This window comes from Bison bison, unplaced genomic scaffold (genome assembly GCF_000754665.1).
Source record: "Bison bison bison isolate TAMUID 2011002044 unplaced genomic scaffold, Bison_UMD1.0 scf7180017864289, whole genome shotgun sequence".
Taxonomy (NCBI): Eukaryota; Metazoa; Chordata; class Mammalia; order Artiodactyla; family Bovidae; genus Bison; species Bison bison.
In genome coordinates, this window is record NW_011494861.1 from 2,140,698 (window position 1) to 2,150,268 (window position 9,571).

Sequence of the window (9,571 nt, forward strand, 5' to 3'; positions counted from 1 at the left end):
ACCTGTCCTCTAGCCTCTCCCAGCTGCCTTGGAAGGGCAGAGGCCCGGGATTAGATAGGCCTTAGTAGCATCCTCACCCTCCCCACCCCCTCGCACTCCTCTCTGTCCCATACTCTAAGCCCAGCCCCCACACAGGAAGAGAGAGGTTTTGCTGGTATATATTTGCATCCAGAAAATAAGATGGGTGAGGGTGTGGGTCTGCACTGGGCCGACCACTAAATCCCCAAGCACTTGTCCTCTAGCACAGTGCCTGCCACTGTGGGCGTTCAATAAATATTATTTGTCGGAGGAAGGAATGAATGAACAAATGGATGAATGAACCACCCTCCCTTTGCTTAGTCTCTGTCTCTTGAGGGCCTCTGGCTCAGGCTGGAAAAATACTTGGTGGGGTTCCAGCTGCTCTGGTTTCCAGGGGCCCTTGGGCGGGTGCAGAGCCAGCCGGGCCTGGACCTGCGGGACAAAGGCTGGGATTGTGAGGCCAAGGATGGGGAGCTGAGCCTGGCGCCTGACTGACACCCAAACTGCCCAGAAGCCAGAACAGGGCGTGTGTGGGGGCTCCCTTCCTGGCCTCTCTTGATCCCCTGCCCTGTTCCTTTCTGAAGGCAGGATGGTGAGTGAGGCAGCACCTAGTCTACGGTACCAGTTCTCTTGGGCCCACGATTAGTGCTAGTGGCTCAAGGTGGGAGACTGGGGGGAGGGTGACCAGGTGGGAGGCACAAGAAAAGTCAGCTTGGTGTCTCTCTTCAGTCCATACCCACTTCATGCTGTCTTCCTTGGCCTAGTATCGGATTGAACAGGAGTCATTAGCATCTAGTCTCATGGGTCATTTTCCAAGCCCTGCCCAAGGCCAGCCCCTGGCACTAGTTCAAAGGGAGAGGTGGAGGGAAGGATGTGTACCAGGCTCTGGGACAGGAACTCTTTTTCTGGCCTCCCCAGTAGCTCTCAAACCCAGCCTCCTCCCCAGGCCTCTCAGCTGCTGGTCTTGGGGGTGGTTGAGGGTCTTGAGAAATCTGTTCTCTCCAAAAGGATGACCAATAAAATCTCCTTGCCCCTCCAGCTTTCCTTGATGCCACCTGCTGGCCAGTGGGCTTGCAGAGTTTAAACAGCAGCCTGTCTGCATTTGTTCTTTGGTTCATTTATTCACCCATGATTCCTGAAGTCCCAACCTGGGGCCAGGCCTAGTGCAGGGTCCTAAGGTTACAAGGTGGAGAAAGACAGTCCTTGTCCCTGGAAAAGTCAACTTCCTGGCCACATCGAGGATGGGCATATGGGGAAGGGCTATATCCTGTCTAATGGTGGAGATATGCTCCCTGCTCTGGGAGCATCCTCAGTCAGATAGGGAAGACACATCCCTGAAAACTCCGAGTCTGAAGGTGCAGCCGTAGCCCTCTGTCCCATGAGCACCCTTGGCCCTTTCTAGAGGATTTCACAGTCCAGTGGGAAAGGTGTTGCTCACACGTACCTGAGTTGTCAATCAGACAGGGTAAGCAATACCTTACCTTGGCAGCCCAGTTTGCTGAGGAGCCATGAAGGAAGAGGGTAGCCCCTTGAGCTCCCAGCTTTAAGTAAAAGAGTAAAGGGCAAGGTGATACTTTGGGAGTGAGGGAATAGGATGGGCACGTGGGGAGCCAGATGGGAATGAGTCAGGACCAGAGACCACCCTGGGGGTTTGGGAAGAGATTCGACAGAGAGTTGCAGTGGGTACGAGAGGCCAGGAATCTGAGTCCAGGGGTCCACAAGGACTCGGTGTTAGGGCATGAGTATGGGAGGCATGAAAGGTGCTGTAGGTAGGGAGAACTCCCCTACCTACAGGGGGTGTTCGGGAAAGGGCCATAAGGAGTCTGGGCTGGAGATATAGGAGTTGCAGTGTCTGTGGTCTTCAGCCAAAGCCAAGGGCACTGTGAGATCTGGAAACAAGTGTGGAATGAGGCAGGGAACCCTTGGCCTCTGAGGCCACGATGGGGGAGACAGCAGCCAGGGAGGTGGGGGTCAAGTGAATAGGAGAATGCAAGCTCAGGAAGGCCCTCTCCAGCCAACTGCCAGCTCTCAGAGGAAGGAGCCAGAGGGACAGAGGCCAGATTCTTTCCCCAGGGCACAGGGCCCACAGAGGAGACCCAAGGGGCTCAGATAATGGGGGGCTCCAGACTGTCCCTGCGTGTCTGTCCCTGGAGGAACAGCGGATACCTGGTGGTGGTTACCTTTGGGAGAAAAGACGGCTTCTCGTGCATCATCCAAGGGCTGACAATGGGGGTATGGGGGCCTGCAGGTCTCCCTGTGTACGGGGTACCCTCACACCACACTGCCTATAACCCAGTTAGATGTGGGGGAGGGGGCAAGGGCATCATTACCCCCCTTCTGCCCATAAGGAGGCTCGAATGAGAGACTTTCCTGCCGTATGACGTGAAGAATAACTGGAGAAGCACAAGTTCTGATCCAGGTGCGTCTGACTCCAAAGAGCCAGGTTTATTGTCCCCTACGCGGGCGTGGAAATTTGACCGCTACCGCAGGCTGCGGTCAGCCTCAAGGCAAGAAAACAAAATCTACTCGCTGTCCAGCAGGGGGAGCCCGAGGGCCCTGAGAGTGTGAAAGCCAGAGATAGTGGACTGGTTGGCCACTTAGCTCAAAGGCACCTGAACGTGATTAAGGAGAGGCCTGCCTGGCCCTAAGATTTCTGTCTAATCAACTGATATTTTTAAGCACTTGCTCTCTGCTAGTCTAGATGGAGAAACATAAACACATGCAGTTAAATAAATAGGATAATTACAAACGTGATATAACACTTAGAGACAACAGGCACTACTACAAGAGATTTACATGTATTGATTCATCATAATAACTTTATGAAGTAGGAACCATTATTATTAATATTTCCATTTTTACATATGAGAACTGAAGCACAGAGAGGTAAAGCAAGTTGTCTGAGCCACACAGCTAGTAAGCGGTAGAACTGGAGTTCTACCCAGCCACTTAGGCACTTGACCTCTATAACCTAGTGAACAAAGTCGAGAGTGAGCATGGGAGTGCTGCTGTGCACGGTCAAGGTGATCAGGGAGGATGTGTCTGAGAAAGTGATATTCGAATGGTGATGAGGAACCAGATATCTGGGGGAAGAACATTGCAGGAGTTGTAAATTCAAAGCCCCAGGGTTGGGAATGAACTTACTCACAGATTAGAAAGGCAACCAGCATGACTGGAGCTGAGTGAACAAGTGGGGAAGTGGTTTGACATGAAGTTGGAGACGTTGGCGGATGATCCTGAGAGTTTCCGGAGCATCTACCGCGTGATCTGTCTAAAAAGCTATAAATGCTGCAAGAAGCAGAGATACTATCAGTGTCCTTTAAGGAAAAAAATCTCTTCTGTCTAGCAGGAGCTGGGGATGAGGAGTTAGAGGTGTGAGCATGTGTGCTCAGTTGTGTCCAACTCTTTGATGACCCCATGGACTGTAGCCCGCCAGGCTCCTCTGTCCATGGGATTTCCCAGGCCAGAATACTGGAGTGGGTTGCCATTTCCTCCTCCAGGGGATCTTCCCAACCTAGGGATTGAACCTGTATCTCCTGCACTGTCAGGGGAATTCTTTACCACTGAGCCACCTTTAGAAATTTACAGTCTAGTGGATGAAACCAAATTTTCAGAGAAACAGGATGAAGAGGATGATAGTGATGATGGTGGTGAGGGTGATAGGCATTTGCTGAGGACTTTCTGCTGCCAGTTCCTGTGCTAAGCACACAGCCTTGTTTAATCTGCTCAATGGCCCTCTCTGGTAGATACAGGCACTCCCATTTTATTAATGAAAGAGATAAGACTCATATGTTGGGTAACTAGCCTAGGGTCATATGACGAGTAAGTAGTTGAGCTGGTCCTAGCTACTCCACTGTGGTACAGGGTCGAAGATGAGTATGTGCCAGAGGACAGAGTTGGGGAAGGGGAAGTGGAAAGAGTTGGAAATGACAAGGACTGTGAGGCCTCTGGGCTTCTCTGCTTATTATCGCCCCAGGCAGAAAGGGGGTACTAAGGGGCCTGGGCCATTTTGGTTAAGGGGTCAGGGAAGATAAGATGAATTTTCTTTTAGACTTCTTGGTGGAAATCTATTTAACCATTTTGAAATGGCTAAAAGTCCCTCTTTCCCTTTCTGATTTACTTTGTAAATCTGGATTTTTTTTTTTTTGTACGTGGTATGGGTTTGCTTGGGGATGTAGAGGGAGGATGGAAGGAAGCGCCAGTTCCTCTAAGCACCGCTAGGTGTCAGCATTGTCAAGGGAGTCCCCAGGCGGGGTCGGTTCTGGCCAGTTATCTGCAGAGGAAGTGGTCTTCGAAGTCAGAATCTGAATCCAAATCCTGATTTCTTTCCGTGGACTCGGATTGAATCTGGGTCCTCAGAGGCTGAGCTCCCTCCTCTCCGTTGGAACTGGTCTTATGGCAAAGGCTCCTGAGAAACATGTAGGAGGCTGGGTCCTCTGAGGCCTGAGTCCTGTAAGACTGGAAAGGGCTGATGGTCTCCAAGGATCCAGCCCCAAACGGATCTGGGGGCCAAGGTCCTCCCAGCCTGCCCCTGCCTCAGCAGAACTCCAGGCCTTCCTTGTGGCCCCTCGCTTACAATGAACACAGAATACCCAGGCAGATCCAATCCTGATCTCCTGGTGAGTAATGACTTTGCTATTTTTTTCCCCATAAATTAAACCTAATCTTGTGTTGACTCTGCTGAACAAGGAGAATAATGAAAAAGATTAAGATGAGATGGTATTCATTCTCCTCTAACAAAAGCCTATTAATTGTCAGCAAGATAACCGCCCTGAGCCAGGAGTGCCACCAGCTCGCAGATGGCATAGGCAGGGCTGGGGACATCTTCTGGTGCTTCAGCGAGGGTCTGTTGGTGATGTAGCATGAAAGGTTTCAGTTAGATATAAGGAAGAACTGCCTGGATTAGGGGAGGGGCTGGAGCCAAAGAAGGGAGATGAAGAGCATGGACTCAGCCACCCAGGTGATGTTTGTAAGACACAGAGGGAGTCTCCATGGGAATCCAGGGACCCCTGCACCCACCAGGCATTTTCTCTCTGACTCCAGTGCTCTCTGGTCACTCACCCATCTCCATCCCAGGCCACCTGGCACCCTCCTCTACTTTTCCTCCTATAGGGGATATCTCTGTGACCTGTCTCAGCCTCATGGACTCCATTCTGGGGTCACCTTTGATAAATGAACCTGTACACAGAGGTCCCCAGCCTCCTCCCAGCCCTGGTCTCCCTCTTCCCTTCTTCTCCCAGGAATCAGGGAGGCTGCTTGTCCAGGGTCAAGTGAATGGATTTGGAGACAGAAACACTTGGATTTCACTTGGCTTTGCCCCTTATACATGCGTGCATGCTCAATTGCTTCAGTCATGTCCGACTTTTTGCAACCCCAAGGACTGGAACCCGCCAAGCTCCTATGTCCATGGGGATTCTCCAGGCAAGAATACTGGAGTGGGTTGTCATGCCCTCCTCCAAGGTATCTTCCTGACCCAGGAATCAAGCCTGCATCTCTTATGTCTCCTGCAATGGTAGGCGGGTTCTTTACCACTAGTGCCACGTGGGAAGCCCTTTGCCCCTTATTTATAAAATGGGACCTGTGACCCCACCTGCCCACCTGCTTTGCTGCTCCAAGGAGTCAGGTTCCAGGTCCAGCTCCCAGTGCCTCTGAGGTTTTCTGCACAAGATGGGAGGTTGATGGGATTGGGCTGACTGCTGCTGCTGTTATTGAGAAATGGGAAGGAATGACTCCCTCTCGATCTGCTACCCTGGTTACATGATTGGCCCCCCACAGCAGTCCCTGGGGAGGCTTCATTTTATCATCCCAATTTATGGCCGAGGAAGCTGCGGTTCTGGGGATGGGTCTCACGGTCAAGGTCACAAAGCAGTCAGCAACAGAGCTAGCTGGGTCCAAAGGGCCCCCAACGCTCATGCCCCTCTCACCTCCACATGACTCCGAGGCACTGGATACACACTTGCTGAATGACTGAAACACCCATCAGGTGCTGTTTCTGGTCCAGGGAGCCCCTGTTTCAGACTCTCCCACATCTCAGTAACTCCCAGAAGTAGATAGATTGCATGTGCTTTGCAAAATTCTTTTTGGTAGTTCTTGGCAACTCACCCATCTTACTACCACTATTAAGAAAAATCCACCCTTCCACTCAGATTTCAGAGCTTGCTTCATTGACTTGGATTGATAAGGTTTTGTTATTTTTCTGAGTGTGTCAAGTGTATCCCCAAAGCCTCCATTTTCGAGTCCAGGATCTTTCACACCTACTGAGTGCTCACTACATGCCAGGTGTGTTTGAAGCCCATTGGTGCATGGCTTTATCTCATCCTCCTAGTGTGCCTGTGTGCCATTTTCATTCCTGTTTGAGAGACTGTGATGGAATTAAGGCTCAGAGCAGCGCAGTCCCACCCAAGGACACACAGTTGGAATCTAGCTGATGACTGTCTCACTCCAGAGCTGGAATTTGCTCCACATCAAGGGGCTTTCCCATGCAACTTTTACGGGGTTTTCTGTCCTGTAAGTGGTGGGATTGTTGGAGGATGGGGGCCTCTGTGTTTCACGAACTGACAGGGTCCCTGTCCCTTGGGAGCTCACAGACTAAAGGAGGAGACACCTGGATTTCCAGTTCTCGCCATCCCTACCTGTGTGACCTTGGCCAAGTCACATAACCAGTCGGTGCTTTAGTTTCCTTGTGTGTAAAATGGGGCTGATCATAGTTCCTGGTTGTTAGGAGGATTCAAATGAATTAATATTTGGAAAGCATGTGGATCTGGGCCTGCACATAGCAAGTGCTATGACTAGTTTGTTACATACATAAAAGTCTGGCAACTACCATTAGATAGTAAAAGGGCTGTGAGGGGGGAGCCTGTTGTATTTTGGGAGCCCCAAGGTGGATAGCTAACTTGGACCTTAATCAGGGGAGGCTTCCTGGAGGAGGCAGTGAGTGGACTCTTGATCTGAGAGGTGGTAGGAAAGTAAATTACTTCCTTGGCCAGCTTTTAGCTTCCTGTCCCATCAGTCAGAGCTGTGGTACTAAGTGGTCTTTTCCCTGGGCTTGTTGTAATTTATCAATGTGCTAAGCATCATGTCAACGGACAGAAATCTGAGCAAACTCTGGGACATAGTGAAGGACAGGGGAGCTTGGTGTGCTGCAGTCCATGAAGTCGCGAAGAGTTGGACATGGCTTAGAGACTGAACAACATGGACTGAACAAGCACCATAATGTCATCCAAATTTGAATAGAAACATCTGTCCTCAGGGACCCTTGATTGAGGAGGGGTGGGCAGGGAGGGTTTTGAATCTTCTTCAAGACAGGGAAAGAGGACTCTAGATGGGATAGGCAGGTTCAGGAAGTCTCTGGTGGTGTAGGGTTGTAGCAAGGCTGTAAAGCCTGCACAAAGACAAAGATGTCTCTGAAAAAAAATAAAAAGAATAAAAAAAGGAGGGAGAAGCAGGCAGGGAGATGATTTTCTCTACTGGCGTTTCTCAGGGAATTAAATCTTGTTTTTCGTCACCGCCGAGTGGAATAATCCAATATATTAAAGCAGAAGCCCCCTGACTCTGACCTAGCAGTCTCAGAGCTGCATTTGGAATCAGATGGTCCTGAGGAAGGAGAAAGGGAGGGAGGCGTCAGCCCCCTGGATCAATTACTCTCCTCTCCAACACCGGAAAAATGAATTATTCCCCGAAAAGCAGGCTCCTCATCCGATGAATTCTGCACTGCAGAGCTGGTGGAGTTATACAAAATTGAATTTGGTATTTGAGAGACATTTAAAACCAGGTGAAGTGTGTGTATGGTTGGGAGTGCCTGACCTCAGGGTGGGGGCAACCTCCGTTGCCTGGCTGGGGAAGCCACCTGCTCACAGACCTCTGAGGTGGGGGACAAGAGCAGTCATCCCACCTGCCTGAGGGCCACCTGCACTCTGCAGGGTGAGACATTTTGTTGCCAGCCTGAGGTTCAGAGAGGTGAGGTTGCTTGTCTGGAACCACACAGTGAGCTGGTAACCATGGCAACCTGTTACCTTTTTGTCCCTTGTCCTGCTGAAAATGGCTTCAGAGCCTCCCCCAGCCCCCTTCCCTCTTCCTCTCAGAACCTCAGGGGGAACAAGTTCCAGTTGGGAGTTCCCCCTCTCCCCGGCTCCAGCTCTGGATCACTGGCTCGATACACACAGATTGATAGCTGTGTGACCTGGGGCAAGTAGTGTAACCTCTCTGGGCCTCAGTTTCCTGATGGAAAAATCGAGGTGTGCTAAAACACTTGTGTTGGTTGCGAGTCTGTCAGCTATGAATGACAGAAATGCAATTCAAAGTGGTTTAAGTAAAAAGTAGATTTGGGGGCTCTCATAACAGAAAAGTCCAGTATAGCTCTCTTTCAGGTAAAGCTGGATCCAGGAACTCCAACAGTATATTCAGAGCTTGGGTTTTTCTCTTTGTCTCTCAGTTCTGTGTGGCTTCATCCCAGGCAGACCCACCCAGAAGGGACTTGAGCACCCCCAGACCCATGTATTTCTGGCATCAAGTCCAGGGGGTTCATACGCCCACTTCTGAGCTAATTATCATGGTGAAAGTAGTGGCATTCTAATGGGGAAGGCTTGGAATGGAGTCACTGAGAACCACAGGGTTGAGAGGAGGAGGCTGGGCAGTGCAATGAAAGTTTAACGTAGAGTCCCACCCCACACAGCCTCAGGCAGGGACGAATGGGTGTTTGGCTCAGTGTTTGGTGCAGGACAAGCATTCAGTTGGCCACCACCCTGCTGACAGCAGTTGCTTCCAGTTTTCTGGGGTTGCTTCCAGTTTTCTGGGGACTCGGCATCCTCTTGGGCAGGATATAAGGGGCTCTGCCAGGACTCCCTCTGCCTTCCTTTTGGTCTCCAGAGCCATCTGCTCCCCCAGCCCACCCCCAGGCCAGATCCCAGCATGTAGCCCTCTGTCTGGCCAGGGGTCCCCAGGGAGCAGTCGGTGGGGGCATTCTTCACCACACAGCCTAGGAGCTGCAGAGACTGCACTTTCACTAATGATGTGGGGAAGAGAGAAAAAACCTAGCCTGAGATGGAGATATTTTAGCTGAAAAACCCTCCCCCTGGATTTGAGCAGGTTTTTCAGGGCTAATGAGCTGGGGCCAAGGGAGCTGCTGGGAGAAGGAGGGGGCATATCCCATCCAGGCTGGGGTTCCCGAGGGGTTGGAGGCCTGACTAAGGAGAGAGGAGCGGGAATCTGGGGAGGGGGGCGATGGGGGCTCTCACCCCACAGTATTTCTGCCGACTTCTCAGTTAATCCTGCCCACTTCTTGCCCCACCACAGTCTGATCCACCAAGATCAGACAAGACAATTTTGTCAAGTTGGATTATCTCTATCCTGCGTTGTGAGAACACTGAGTATCTGTTTTATTTTCCCCCAATGTAAAGTCGTGTTTTAATATTGCAGCTGCCTTTTTATATTATACTACCCACCCCCAACCACATCCAGAAAGATCTACCCTGTCAATCATACAGCTGCCCCCAGGGATCAAGGAAGGAGGAGGAGGAAGAGGATGGAGAGGAGAGTCCTGTTTCACACCTGCCTG